Raw genomic sequence first — 15034 nt, 5'->3', positions numbered from 1 at the left:
CGCGAACGGCATTCTTCAAATGGCCTTATAATGTATACTTCTGCCATTTTATTGATACTAATTATATAATGCGTAATTTTAATCAGAGTAATAATAATAACACGAAGCTTTCTGCAGCAAAAACGCTTTAGCAATAAATATGGGGTTCCTTTCCTCTCAAACACAATATGCAATGCATTCTAGTGGTACCTAGTGGTCAGAAATAGGAAGCGCACCTATTAATAATAACATCATAATTGTTTAGTAGCCTATACAAACAGCACCTTAGAGGCTACTTATACAAAAGGCATTTATTTACATCGGGTATTTATAGCATACCTGCTGGGTATTAAACAGTATTTACCTCTAACTTAGCCTTCTAACTCTAACAGCATATTGTTTCATAGGCAAGACAAGGCTCTTGAACTGAAAGTCCTTGTGGACTGGAAATTGTATATAGGCTAAGGCTATCAAATGGGCTGCAGTAGGTGTTTGTGGAACTGAAGAGGGGGTCATTATTTTTTAGAAAAGCAACTCAAATGATTCTTGTGCAGAAATGGAAGAGTTTCGATATTAGTCAGAAATGGTAAAATATATAAAAGCCATGTTGATTTTAGTGAATTACAGCCTGGTATGGAAACCTGGGAATAAGGAAAAATAATAAGTTGAGCAGGATAGTGAGAACGGCTGAAAAATAATGAGACGCCAGAGAAAAGGATGCCAATTCAGAAGAGCAACTAGGGTCCCATTCCACACACCCACTTTACTCAGTATGTAATGCTTCCATCTGGAAGAAGGTAAGGTCCCCGAACTTCTTAAAAATGATTGCAATTTGCAAACACTCATTTATGCCAGTGGCAGTTAGAACATTGCATGTAATGAAGTAAGGGCAAGCATCTTTTGTGAGAATGATTACTTTTAATGGGGGGTTGATATTTTTTAATTTGTTGCATAATTATCGTCTGTGTCTAATTTGTGTATGTGTTGTGTATAACTTTTGTGCCTTATGAGAAGCCAAAAGAAAATGTCCATGTTGGTAAATCAATCAATGAATCAATGAATCAATCAATCAATGAATCAATGAATCAATCAATCAATCAATCAATCAATCAATCAATCAATCAATCAATCAATCAATCAATCAGTGCCTTAAACTGTTAACGAACTGTGTATGGGCTATTTTAATTTTTTATTCACTTTTTTATTTTTCTCAAGTTAAAAGCAGGACATTTTGGGGCTTGTGCTAATTTTAAGGGTATCAAAGCTGTTCACAGATATTGATATTTATTTATTTTATTTTTTAAGCTTCTGATCAAATGTTTAAGGCATCAACTCAAGCCAACAGCAAACTTTAAAACTCCCTATATTATTTATTTATTCATGCTCTTCAGAGCTCCAGTGTCAGTGTTATCGCTGTGTAATAGCAGGGCATGTAAATTTACTTCATACTCCATTGAGGAGGATTTACATATTCATTTAGAAAAGCTAATTGTTAAGCATGCCCAAACAAAGCCTATAAACTCAAGGGTGTTTTGGACTTTGAATGCCAGTGTAAATAAGCCCTGTGGACTCTTGCAGTTGCACTCTGGTTACAATGGTTGGGAATCTTGGAAGCATGTCATCTGCGGACTTTGCTTGCTTGAATGCACAGCTGTATCTTCTTTTTTTCTTTTTTTTTCAGCTCTTAAAATTTTATGCTCCTTAAATTTTAAAAGCTGTTTTTGAGGACATTTGTCACGTCCACCTACTCTCATGCATTTTTTAAGCATGAACCAAGATAACAAAGTAAGACAGAACAGATGACTGATCGTACTGAAAGCAATAAGCCCATTTTGCAGGGGTTTCTTTTGTTTAGAGCTCTGGGAAAGAAAGTATGTTTACTTTTGATGCATAGCTTCCAGTAAGCCCATTGAGCTGTATAGAACTGCAAGGAAGTGAGGTGAAATGTGGGTCAGGTTTCATGCCCTTACACTTGTTTAAGAATATGAGTGTCAGACTGACCTGAGGGTCTCTATTATTAGATATCTTGTAATTTCATGGTCCAGAAAGTGCATTTTAACACTGTAGTGGTCTCAGTTCACTTAAAAGAAATGAACTTGCGCTTCCTGTTTCTCAGATGAAAGGGTTAGAAAATAATTACTTTCCTTGAAATTACTCTGGAAAATCTGTGATTTTACCTAAGGTTATCAATGCATGGTTTTAAATACTGAGACTATATTGGATCAACTCAAACATCTCCATTCTGGTTGCTCATATAATAATGACACTCACATGGAAATATGGAGGGGATATTTTTTTGATATATTATTTTTGTAATGATAATAAAAAAAAACATGGTTAAAATCATACATAATAAAAATAAAAATTAAACATTTAAAAAAAACATTTAAGGTCAAGGACGTCTCTGTCCTACACTTTGAAGTCAAGAAACATTTTCTTCAGGAAACATGAGCATTGTCTGGTTTATCCTCCTCTTGTTTGTTTAATTCCACCGGTTTACCATTCATGAGCAGACCTAGTGGAACAGGTGAATTTCGGAAGGGGACAAAGGGTCTGTATCTACGTATTAAAACCGCTTCTCTCAAAGGATAGGCCAATGGCTTATGCAAATCCACCCTGTGCATGTCAGTAATTTATTCTAGGAGAGGCACACAGGCTTCAAACCAAAACCATCCACTGGCCTTAGAGGATATGCTTCTAAGACATAAGGGAGAAAGGGAAAAAACAACAACAAATTGTGTGCGGAGGATCATTATGTGATGTGATGTCTTTATGCTAATGCTTGGCTTGTAGATTCTTTAAATTGATGGTTTCAGTCTGGCTCTTTAGTGGTAATAGTCTTTTAGTTATGCAGGGAGCTTGTGCGATTGTCACCTCAAGTTGGACCCCAAAGTAACTTAAAATGAACATGGATTCTAACTCAAGAAACAAATCTTAATGAGTTTCGATACAGTTTCTTTATTACAAAAGAAACTTGGTCTAAAGAGAATCTCTACTGAGGTTTAATTGTAAATTTTAAAATGAATGTTTTTTAGTCCCTTCATATTATCCATCAAAGACTGGCCCCTCCTAAATTTACTCTGATAATCTACAAAGAAGACGTGACTCCTTTGAATGTGCCCTAATCGATCAGTCACCATGCATCCCATTAGTTTGCACGCAACAGAGGAGGGCTGTCAGTCTTTGTGAGATGTCGGGTGGAAAGGATTTGTTCCCACAGAATCTCGCCTCGGATATCCAGCCCACAGGGTCTTTCCTCGAGAGCCAGCCTAATTCTCCTGAATGCTTCTTTCTCGGTACAGCTTTGGTTTGAGCGTACATGTCTCCGTAATCACAGGTCACTGGTTTCTTATCCGCACGCTTACCATATTTCTTTGGATGCGCGTCTCACACTGTCTGCTCTCTCTGCAGACTGTGCCACTGACAGCTGTAATGACAGTGACAGTTTCATGTGAGAACTGGTGCAGTGAGCTCCGTAGCTGTCAGAACAGCCGACTCTCCCAGAACTGCAAGATACACCTCAGCTACACTTCACAATCACTTTTAGAGCTAATGTCTACTTACTGTGAGAATTGAATGCTTTTAGTCCGCAAGGATGCATTAAATTAATAAAAATGTACAATATAGACTTTTACATTGTTACAAATTTTTATTTTTATCAATGTTGTTCCTTTGAACTTTGTCTATTCATAGAACCCTGAAAAAAAATATCAGTTTCTACAAAAATATTAAGCAACACAACTGTTTACAACATTAATAATAAGTATAAGAAGAACTGTTTCTTGACCATGAAATCCAGCATATTAGAATGATTTCTGAAGGATCATGTGACACTGAAGCCTAGAGTATTTGCTGTAATGGAGTAATGGCAAATAAAAGTCTTCTTTGTAACAAAATATGAGTCTGTTTTTGCGTGAAATGGCATTGATCTTTGTCCTAATATATGTTATACAAAAAACTTTCAACATCAGATTCATTTTCTAAATGCTGAGTAAATGCAATAGGAAATTAGTTGGTCATTGATTTATGATGCTTGGGAAATTTGTTAAATCTGAATGTTGCGCTAGTTCAGTTTGACCCGCAGTAACCGCTTTTGTGCGTCTTGCTCAGAAAGGGTTAATCATACATCATACAAACAATTACACATTCTCATGTTAATTTTTTCGACGCACTCATTAAACATTCCCTGTGCAGGGTGGCACTTTTATCACACACTTCTTTCTGCAGCGGTATTTAGCATTCTGGCTGTATATTGGCTTAATAGTGACTTGATTAGAAGTTCATTGAATTTGCTATAACAACAGACTTTGCCTTGTTTTTTCGGGCCTACCAGCTACCTGTCCTTGTAATTGGCTATAATGGGATTTGTGTACATTATTGTAGGCTGCGATGTAGTGCAAAGTACAAATAACTGGCTCATGGCTTGTCTAATCATAGAATAGTGTTTGTTTTTAAACGGATTTAATGTCTCACTATGAATATTAATTTCTTCATCTGTCCCAACGGGACTAAAGGTTAATAAGTGCAAATATTCGTGAAAGCGTGACAGTCAGAGAATCACTCTGTCACACATATAAACTCAATTAACCAGATGAAAGAGAGGATCTGAAAGTCTGGTCAGGTTCGGAAGAGTGTGACATTCAATTTCATGTACCAATACTCATTTAAAAATGCTAACAGTGGCTTTCCAGTGAGGGTCAACATCGACAATGTTTAACAAAATCATTATGCATTCTCCAAACACGCATTGGCAGCGCAGTTCTCATTACTCTCCTGAGCAATAACAAGAATGAACTCCACACCTCCGCAGAGGGAATAAGGGGGGCTAAGATATAGAGTATTAAAGCAAGGATGAATGCGAGAGAGAAAAGCCCCTGGCAATCCCAGGCCCCCCTGCTGCTCCTGACATGAAAACTCTTCACTGAATAATGAGCTTCACCATTCCGCTAGATTCCCGCATTTGAGATTGGTTCTGCAGTGTTTTTGTGTGCACTGCTGTTCTACGCGATCGCTTCTCCGAGCCGAACCATTTATGCATATTCTGCTTGGTGTTGCCATCGCTGGTTAGGATTAACTGCCTGTGATAAATGTGCCATCTGCACAGTCTAGAGAGCACTGTTTTATTTTAGATTGCTGGGTGTTCTCTAGACTGCTGTATATTAATAGCAGCAGCATTTTCAAGTCATCTGTTTAAAATCAATACATGTTGGTGTTTCTTAAGTTTTACTTGAGTTGGTTAAACATACACCCAATATCACCCACAGAGGAAATAAAATCATTAAAATTAAAATGTAAAAAAACAATTGACACATGACGTCACGTAACCCGTTTAACACATCAGCACCAACATGGCATTAGATGGACACAGCGAACCCATAGATTTCAACGGAGAAAAGTGAAGCCCATTTGAAGCACTCACTTCCTGATCGCCAGGCGAACTGCGCAGACTCAAACTGAACTTGACGACGTAGATGTGACGTAGGTCTTCTAGTAGCTGTGCCGAGGGAAATCTGAATCATTCCCTTCCGAATAGGAAAGACGGAGAGCGTGAGTATTAGCTGTCAATGAGCTAGCAGCAGGAGCTACTTTATGAAGCTCTATGGGCTTCTCCCTTGACTTTATGCCTCCACGCCCCCCCGATTGCTTGCGAGCTTCTCCGCCGGTCTATACGGTAATTTCTCTACAGTGCGACAGAGAGTCGCGTGGGTATGACGCAATCGTTAGCCTATTTTTTACAAAAACGGCTTCTACGAAGTCATAACGTAAGATACAAAGTAATGGAGCCTTTTATACATTGTCGTGTTTCTTTAGAAATAAATAATGGACAAATGGAGTCTTTGGACGCTTCAGATGTAAAGTTATTCGCTGTCAAAGTGACGCAAAAATGAATGGGAGTCAATGGAATGCTAACAGCAGGTGAAGTTCTGCTACAATGGCGGCGCCCGCGGAGGCTTCAGTTTCCGGCGGATGGATTACCCCCTTGCATTAAACCTGTGCGTTATTAGCCATGAATATAATTTAGGAGAATCTCTAAAACTACTTTGTAATCTACAACTTTTTTATGGGTACTCTTTTGGTGTCTGATTTGAAATTATCAAAAATTCACTTAAAAACACAATGAGTTAAGTTCACCCTTTTAATTTGAGGAAACGGTTTGCCTTAAAGCACAGTGGGGAAAAAAACAATGTGTATAGGCCTACAATTTTCTCAAACATTCCTTTTAGGAAGCAAAAGTATTTGCACTCTGATTTTTCAAGTGAATTTCACATACATAATTACTGTGAGTATATGTGAATAAGCACATACAGTACTTAGATTTTACTAAATTTAAGGTAAGTGTTGTTTATGCTATATTTAGCTTAATTTTAGACATACATTTTCAGTTTGTCGCTGCACTAACACTAGCCCTTAAATGTGGATGTTTTGCCAATCATTATTACATATTCATTATTACATATTTATTACATACATACCTAACATACCTATAATTCCTGGATATCTACCTGTCTTGATAATATAAAACTCTCCTGATATTAGAGTAACAATTACAGAAGAATAAAATAAAGCATATTTTGTTCCCTTTTGGAGCTTGGAATGGTTCAGTTTGAGCAGATGTTGTATACCATCATAACTGTCCTCATCAGAGCTCGTTTCCAAGTAAATTCAGCATCTGGCTCATATTCGCGATCTCAAACTTATTCTCAAAATGATCATTTTCAACATCTTCAAAATCATATTTTGATCGCTGACAGCACCAAATCCATAATCAAGTGACAGTGACACTAATATTTGATTGCGGTCAGTACTAATACAAGTTTTGCTGATGATATGGAGTTAATATTTTTTTCCCTTAACCTACTGTAACCATAGGCTCGTCTCCTCAGCACAGTGACATGCCCCCAAAACTAGCAGTTCCCAACATAAATCCCAACATAACAGAGTTTGACTTGTTTTCAACATTTTCTCTCCCAAGCAAAGCATTATGACTAGATGTTCTGTAACTCGTATGTTTGAGTTCTGTTTAACATAATTAGTTAAGTTCACTCAACTTATTTTCCATTAATTGCAACAACCTTTCATTTAAGTACAATTAACTTGTTTCATTTAGTAAATTTCACTGTTGGGTTGTACTGTTTTTTTACGGTGTATTTATTCTCAATCTTGACGATATTTATATTAATAAATGTATTTTAAATCACATATTACATTATATTACTGAAGCTAAAATTGGTCAAATTACACATTTCCCATTCTTTGTGTTTTCAGTTAGCTTTACTTATAGCTCTGAATGGTAAAGAAGAGCTTTTATATTAGAACAAGAGATCACAATAACAGAAAGGACTTGTGGTCTGTTCACACAGAACAGAAAAAAAATCCTATTAAATTTACAGAAAGGGCCGTATGTGTGAGAGCGCATACATCTTTCTTGTGTCTGGATGACTTGGTGTCATGCTTTCAGATATAGCACTGATATAGGGCATGCTTTTCTATAAGGGCCATATATGTTTTGTTATTTTCTCCTTGCTTCTTCCCTTTGCTGTTTCCCCTGTGTTTGTTTTCATCTGTCTTTCTCTCCAGAGAGCGTCACAATCAGCAGCGGATGATGGGATACGAGGCCCTGAAGCAACTAAAGCATTCCAAGCACCTGCCAACCACACACACACACTCACACACACACACTGTCCAACTTCTTCCTCATTCTCCAGCACACTCTTGCAGAGGTAGCCCTGAATCCCCAATGCGCTAGTTTTGTATTTGTCAGCAGAAACAGGTCTGATGCTGCCCTCTGTTCAGGTCCAGCCGTACATGCTCAGCCTTTAAATATCTTACACAAGGACCGAGGGTGCTGTGCACTTTAGATGCAAATTAACGAATTACAGTGACAGGATGGGATTGTGTAGGGCTGGCAACCTTGTGTCTCACCTTGTGGTGAGAGCAGGCACTGTATCTGTAACTGTCATCACAGCAGGACAGATCAATCCATATACCTCAGCATGTGCTGTTCTGGTGACAGGCCTGATGAACCTGCGACCTTCCTTTAAGCAGAGAGGGGAGGAGGAGACAAACGGGAGGGTGGATGTGGGACTACAGTGGAGGAGGGCTGTCAGGCGTAAAGAGAAACGAATGCGACACCTGCTGTGAAATGTCATTTCCAGAGTTGGTTGTCAAAAACTGGAGTTTCAAAATTGGCCAAAAAGACATTATCTCTCAATAGTATCTCAGTTCATCATTTAAGATTTGTCATTGGGAACCCCCACCGTCAAAGGCTGCCTTCATTCTTTTGTCTAAAGTTGTCTCAAGCGCATAACTTGCAGTTGAGAAAGAAAAACTATTTTAACTTTGCACTTATTTTCCCCTAAAAAGCATAGTTCCCCGAAAAGGAAAGTTCTGTTATCATTTACTTGAGGGACCAAACCTGACTTAAGACTTACTTCTGAGAAACACGTTTTTTTTCTTCTTCTTCATAGAAGGTCTGCTGGGTCAAGTGTTGTTTTGGACTTCACTGACTTTCATTATGGTGCTTAAATGATGACAGAATTTTCATTTGTGGGTGAACTGTCCCTTTAAATTCACAAAGGCTCATGAGAGTTGACACCAGGTGTCAGTAAAAGCACTGTATGTTGACTTCAGATGTGTTTGTGTATTTCTTTACACACACAAATCCATATTTTATCAAGAAATGTACAAAATATCAATACAATTTGTGACTGAACAAAATGTTGTATTTGCCGATGAAGTTTTGAATTAAGTGTGACAGCATGACAAACTTCAGAACTGGTAGAAATAAGAAAAATAGTCTGAGTGCACATTGGAAATCTGGTATTTAAAAATCTGCAATTAACTGGAAGGTTTTGAAAAGGAATTTAAAACCAAGATAATGATGGAAAATGAATGAGAAATATGAAAGATTCTGCACTATTTCAAGGTCATTAAGCAATATCACATTGACCATGTGAACCCCTTTGACCGAAAGGGTAGATTTCCACAAGATGCTCTTTGAATATATGGATGAATATCATTTGTAATGCAAAAAAAAAAGTTAAACGCAAAATGGGAGCATTTTCACTCGTGGTCTCAGACCTTTAGACCTTCTGCATTTTGATGAAACACTGAAAATACATTTAAATGAATGTTTAAAGATGTTTGCTGCTTTGTGTTGCTGTCAGAGAATGTTCACAGATTAGACTGTTTTTTTCTGGAGATATCATTCATTCACACACTTGAACACTTTGTATCTACTCTTATTATTCTGCAACACCTCCGTTCCACAGACATCGACCATCTTACCCTCGTGAATTTTACATCCACTGCTGTAGGCAACCATTTCATTGCTTGATTTTTCTGATGCTGTCCAGTTGTCTTCCCATACTCTGTAGCCTTGTTAGTCCTTTATGACATTTGTCAAAGACATGGTGTTATGAAAAGCTGAAAATAACAAGCTAGTCTTTCCTCTTTTTTTGCTTTAACTTATTCAGTCCAATGAATGTGCAGCTTCACTCCCAATAAGACTGTCAGTGTAGCTGTCAGCATACATTCTTTATAAGTTTATATAGCTCTACAGTATGTGCCGCTTTTTGACTATTTAAATTCTGCAATGCAATTTCAATCAACCTTGCTTGGAGACAAAAAGAAGTTAGTTAAACAAAACATGCTGGAGATTTTTAACATTTTATATATTTATTTCAAGATGTGAGAAACAGAAGTAAATTATATGAACAAATACCGGTAGGTCACAAAAACGACAATTAGTCAGCTATGTTTGTGAGTTTGCAATTTAATGTGAGGCAGTTTAATTAAATGAAAGCTATTTCATTCTTTATTTTTCACAAATCCTGCAGATGTATTTTTTTAACAGAATTTATTGTAGATTTGATTAGATTTAATAGATTCTGCACAGAAGCACAATAAAATAATTAAAATCAACGTGAAATTATACAAAATAATCTCAAGTAATTGTTACACATTTAATATTAAAATGTGTACATTATATTAAATGTATTGAGTTATTTTGTTAGAGGGCAAATGTATGGGGTGATCATGAATAATAGCACCAAAAAACTTTGAAATCCTTTCTAATTTAAATCTAATTCAATGTTCCAGACACCTCATACATTTAATTATTCTTTGCTTTTTGGGAACTGATTGTGTCAGTTTCTTAAAAATTCCTTTTTAGTCAGATTGTGTGTGTGTGTGTGTTGCACCTCTTATCAGGCCTTTTTGATAAAGAAATTCCTTTGGCTCAAGTGTGCAGTTCAGATTTCCATTATAGTTTCTTGACAGCTTTGTGTCAGAGATTAATAATACAGAGCCAACATTTTGACGGGTCTTAATTATTCAGACCTCATTCAGATGCAGGAAACAGACTGCCTGATAAACATAAACCACAGTTCTTCTTCAAATTGTTAAAACTTTCTGGGAAATAAACAAAGGTGCTATATAATCCTAAGTAATGTAAAATCAGGCAGGATGGCATCTTTGTTGCAGCTCTCTCTCTATCTTGTGCCCTTTATACTCTTAAAAAGAGTGATAATCGACACTCTTAATTTTTTATTCCCAACTGGTCCCAATATTCCCAATATTGCGTTTTGGCCACTGATCCCTGTCTTCATTGTTTGTTTCAGAAAGTGTTTACCGGTAGTCTGCTATATGGAGGGCAATAGTTTGCTTGAAACAACAATCAATCTACAATTCAAAAGCCATTCAGGAATATTGCAGAAACATTGATTTCTTTAGAGCCTTGCATTCTTTCGGCGCAGAATTAGTTGTTCAAAAGCTGAATTGCACTAATTGGCTGTATTGTGTTGAGGGTCTAAGTGTATCACCCCTTAATAGCTGCCATCAATATGTCAAGCAGAAGAACATTTTGACTTGATCTGTCAAAAACACAATTAGTTCTTTCTCAACTTTGGATTTCTTTGGTTTAAATCAACTTGTATATGCAACAACATTCCCTGCTTTTGTGTCTATGAATTTCCCATTTTGCATTCTCTGGACAGATGAATAACTTTCCACTTACAGCCACTTTGATGGTTTTGCAGTGATGTGGTACAATGCGTCAAAGAGGCCTATATCTGGTGCATCTGGTATGCTTTTCATACCACCAACCAGACCGTCTCAAAATAAGCTTGCTATTGTATTACTGTTGGTGTGATGTTTATAGCTAACTCTTAAAGAAGACACGGACACACACGGTAGGTTTGAATCAGCGTCTTCGTTTATTTAACTGTCTTCTGCATAACAAACGCACCCGGCATGTTGCCATGTATCCTTCGTACGGCGCATGACGTGCATTAGGAACAACATTGATGCTCAGAACAGTAAAGTCGGAGTGCTGGTGATGAGTTCATTTTGAAATCCTCACTGTGGGAACTTTTTTGAAATGTAATCAAACTTCTAATCCCAATCATTTCCTGCACAAACCATCGCTTTTTCTACACAATTTAGCTGAAAAAGAAGTCTTGACAGGACAGAAAACGGCATATCCTGTAACTAATATCACGGAAAAATGCGTTTTGCCAACATTCATTTTGAAAGGCAACTTTGTTAGATATATAAAAAAGCTAAATAAAAACAAATGTCCCAGTGATTCTTTGTGGATCTTACATTCTTCCCCTCAAATTCACAATGGGTCCCAGAGAAGTTCACCACAGCTACAGTATGTTTGTCAACCAAAAGTGTCAAATTTGAATATTAGCTGGCTATATATGTTTAATTATTACTATAGCATTGATCAAACGTGACAGGCAATTTATGATATTTATGTTTATTTATCATATTCCAATTTGCCTAAAAATATAATTGATAATTTTACAGCTGGTCTTAATGCGCCATGCTTTGTTTGTTTTTCTCCTCATCCTGCCATGTTGTGCTCGGCCCCCGATAATTGCTGCTCGCAGCTATATTTACTATATTTATCCTTTTAATTTAAATAAATGTTTGGCCTGCATGATATTTTACTTTCTAACGGAGTGGCATTTATACAGTTTAAAGTGTCACTGTATATGCAATGGGATACATATTATATTCTGTACAGGGAAGGTTGATGAGCTGAAAAAGATAATGTAAGTTAAGATAACTGTGATTGTCATCAGTAATTATTTAAGAAGTGACATTATCACTCATGTGAGCATCCATATTCTTGATTTGGCCATCAGTGCTGATATGGCTGCAGACTGACGCAGTTGATGTGTGAGAAATATAGGCTACTTTTGCCCTTAACTCACAGTGATGAATTAGATTTTGTTAATTGAGTTTCTGGCTGGTCCTCTATATCGCATTAGGTGAAGAGTGAGACATTTTTCTTTATTTTTGTATAACAGAAGCAGTTCACTAAACAAATTTAATCCATATTTAGACATGTAAGTAAATCTAATAGAAAATTAGAATGTATAGTTTAAAAAAGAAAAATATTAAAATTAAGTTAAATTTGTCTGCACTGAAAAAAGTGCACATGGCTTGTCATTGGTTTAAAAAACTTTTTATACTTGATCTGACTTAATAAATTCACTTTTCTAGCTTGTCGTTGGTGTGAAAAAAATGATACTTTGGACCAACCTAAAAAAATTGCTGTAATTTGTTACAGCTAAATGTATTAGTTTTTCTCAAGCTATATTTTTGATTTGGTTGAAACGTTAATTGAGTTATGATTGAGCATTATTGGAGACACCTGATGATAACAAGCAGAATCACTGAAGGAGAAAATCGTAATTGGTGTGTTACCATTATGGTAATTAGTGTGTGTTTTAGTTGGGCTCTTGACCCTTAAATTATTAACTTTAGAATTTGTTTGGCTGCTGTACGTGAGTTATAACAGCCAGATGAACAAAGAGAAAATGTGATATGATGGTGTTGGTTGAGTTCTAACATTACCATAATTTCACAATCAATTGACCTGAATCACTGAATTCACATAGAGCCCAATTACTGGGTTACTATTGCTTTACTGATTATAGCAGTACTGTCCTTGAAAAGCATGACTTCATTTTCATTTATGATGTTTGTTACTTTTACAATGTGATCCAAATCATTTCTTAAAACTTAATCACATACAAAACAGTTTTTTTTTTTTTTTTTTTTAACACAGACATCAAGCATCTGCCAGTGAATCTCAACAATGGTGACAATTATAAAGCATTGTGCAGTGCATTCTGGATGCCACCAATCAAATATCATTCATGGCTCCCATCATGCATTGCTGCATGAATAAATAATGACTTATGTTCAGAGGTGATCTGTTTGTCACCATTGTTGAGATTCATATGCTAATTATTGATATCTGTGTGTGCCTACCTGAAAGACTTTTAAGAAGTTTTCTTCTTAATCTATTTGGATTTAATTGAAAGGCTAAAAATGGCATACTCTACCAGGACAGTGCTGCTATAATCCATAAGGTAAACTTAAGTCAGAAATTATGCTCTCAATGAGTTCAGTGTTTCAGGCCTACTATTGATTATGTTAAAACACAACCAACTCCATCAGATCACCTTTTATCTTTGTTCATCTGTCTGTTATAAATGAATTAAAGCAGCCAGACAAAATCTAAAGTTGAACCAGTAAGGGTCAAGAGCCCAACTAAACTAAACACTGATCTCGATAACGGTAACCATTTTACATAAATTTTCTCTTTCAGTGATTCTGCTTGTTATCATCAGGTGTCTTCAATAATGCTCAACCATAACTCAATTAATCACTTAATTATCTAATTAACTTTAACACTGCTTCTGTGTTAATTTAACACTGGGGATTCTGCTGTGTAAAAAGTAGTTTTTTCCAAAATAAAAATGCTAGTTGTACCAAAATAAGAAAATGATTTATGGTCTCTATAATAAACAATATTTTAACTTTGTTTGAATGTAAAAAAAATTATTGGGTTAAAGAACTATTTTGATTTATATTAAATACAATTTTAACGTTTCAACCAAATCAAAAATATAGCTTGAGAAAAACTAATAAATTTAGCTGTAACAAATTACAGTAATGTTTTTAGGTTGGTCCAAAGTATCATTTTTTTCAGTGTGCACTATTATGCAAAGCTAGTTTAACCAAGCAATGTTCTCAAGGCTGACAGTCAAATTAGAAACAATTTAAAACAGAGTTGTGTTATTGACCAAACAGACAGATAGATTATACACAATGTGTTTTCTCAGACTGCTGATGCAAACAGTGTGATCACCTGCAAAAAAAAAAAGATGTGAAATAGCCTGATTAACTTTGCAAGTATCAAGACACCGTTACCTTGGTATTTATTGAATGTGCACAAGGCAAAATACAAAGGCTTGCCTTGTTATATGTCATATAGATTTTATAAAAATGTTGAAGGAGGGAAAAAATGCATTTAGTGCGAAAAACACTTCTGCATCATAGCCCAAGTTTCAGTAAATGAGGACTAAAGGGAGACGAGCTGACAGGACAATGAATTTGGCACAAGCTCCTCTGTCAAGTGTCAAACCCCTTGGCTGCTCTCTTTGTGGTCCGTGTGTTTTACAGATGAGTGATGGAGACTGTTACTAACAGCACATCAGATCAGCTCACAGCAAACACACAGATGTCCTACTGGTTAAACTGTACAGAGGGTTAACTTATTTTAATAACTACAACTGTACTGCTCTGATCTTTTTTTCTTTTGTATTCCAATTCAATGCAATTCTCATTACATTCTATTTGCATTCCGTTTCTTTCCACATATATATATATATATATATAATTTTTTTTTGTGCTTTTTCCTATTACTATTTTCTCCCATTACCTACATTGTGCATTCATGAAAAAAGTACAAAAAAAGAAAAGAAAGAAGACTGAACTAAAAAGATGTCATAGCCAGTTGAATTGAGGCTTTTTAAGGATTTGAATCTGAAGTGTGCCTTGCCCTTGGACTATCTTTATTTTTTTGAAAAATAAATTATTATGCTATTTGTTGTTATTCCAAGTACAAAAAGCGTATGTATCTACATAACAGCATATTACAATACAATCACAAATACTATCTGAGCCAAAAACAAACTCGTAACCTTATACGGATATACAATAAGGTTACTAATAAATAATAAAACAATAA

This window comes from Phoxinus phoxinus (assembly GCF_949152265.1).
Source record: "Phoxinus phoxinus genome assembly, chromosome: 3".
Classification (NCBI taxonomy): Eukaryota; Metazoa; Chordata; class Actinopteri; order Cypriniformes; family Leuciscidae; genus Phoxinus; species Phoxinus phoxinus.
Note: the sequence above shows the minus strand (reverse complement) of the source record.